A 1,198-nucleotide genomic window follows, 5' to 3' on the forward strand; every position below is an offset into this window, starting at 1 on the left:
TGATAAATCTCATGCGCTCACTAACCAGAAAGCTGGCAGTTCAAACCCACCAGCCACTCCTTGGGAGGGAGCTTGGGCAATCTACTTCCATAGAGATACCGCCTCGGAAACCCAAGGAGGGGTTACTATGGGTTGAATAGACTCCATGGCAGTGAGTTTGGTTTGGTTTTCGGTCCTTCTTGACTCCTTTCTTTCCTGACCAATCCATCAATAGACTCCATTAGCTTCATCTGCAAAATGCAGGATCCATCCGATCACTTCTCCCCATCCAAACCCACTGCTAGAAGTCTAGTGAAACTAACTTTTTTTTTTTCCTCCTTACAAATCATGTACTACTGAAATAGGACATTCCCAGCTGCTCTTCCTGTTCTCCATTTTATGTTCTTCACAAAGCAACTTTAATTTGAAAAATTATTGCTTGATTTTGCTTTACGTTCTGAAGTATAGCACAGAGACAGAAAATCACGTGAACCAAATGTGTTTTATTCAAATGTGAATTATTCTAAAACAAACACCCTTGTAACCACCTCTCAGGTAAAAAAAAAAAATGAGCTGCCAGAAACCCAGACGCTCCCCTGTGCCCTGTCCTAATCGACCCCCCTTCCCTGCTTTATGGTCTTACCACCTAGTGGGCACTCCTAAGACTATCATTTACTTTTGCCCCCTTCCCGCTCCCCAATTCCATATGTCTTTTAAGTTTCTTTAAATCTGTTAGTCTCCTCCATCCCTTTCTTTTTTTCTACAATTTATTTGTTGAAGAGCCTGGGCCGTTTGACCTGCAGAGGACAGTTTTATCTTAGAAAATACATCAAGTTTCTTCTCAGAACAAGAGGCTTCCTGTCTCCCCATCTGCATCCCCTAAGCCCCCACCCCCTCGTTTGCTCACTGCACCCCCAGCCCGTTGGTCTTCTAACACGGGTTGGGAGACAACATCTGAACCTTTACAAAAACAAAGTATGTTTTTCTACGAGTGGTACATAAAAGACCTATGCGCACTTCTGTGTGTATAAAATCTGAGATTCTTCTAACTTATTAATAAATACTTCCTTTCACTGGAAAAAGGAGCTCTGGTGGCACAGTGGTTAAGGCACTCAGCTGCTCACCAACATGTTGGTGGTTGGAACCTACCAACAGCTCATGTGTAGTGCGCTTCCATAAAGATTTACAGCTTTGGGAACCCCATGGGGTAGTTCTACCT

Source organism: Orycteropus afer, unplaced genomic scaffold (assembly GCF_000298275.1).
Source record: "Orycteropus afer afer isolate SDZICR_OR568_19922 unplaced genomic scaffold, OryAfe1.0 scaffold00536, whole genome shotgun sequence".
In the NCBI taxonomy this organism is placed as follows: Eukaryota; Metazoa; Chordata; class Mammalia; order Tubulidentata; family Orycteropodidae; genus Orycteropus; species Orycteropus afer.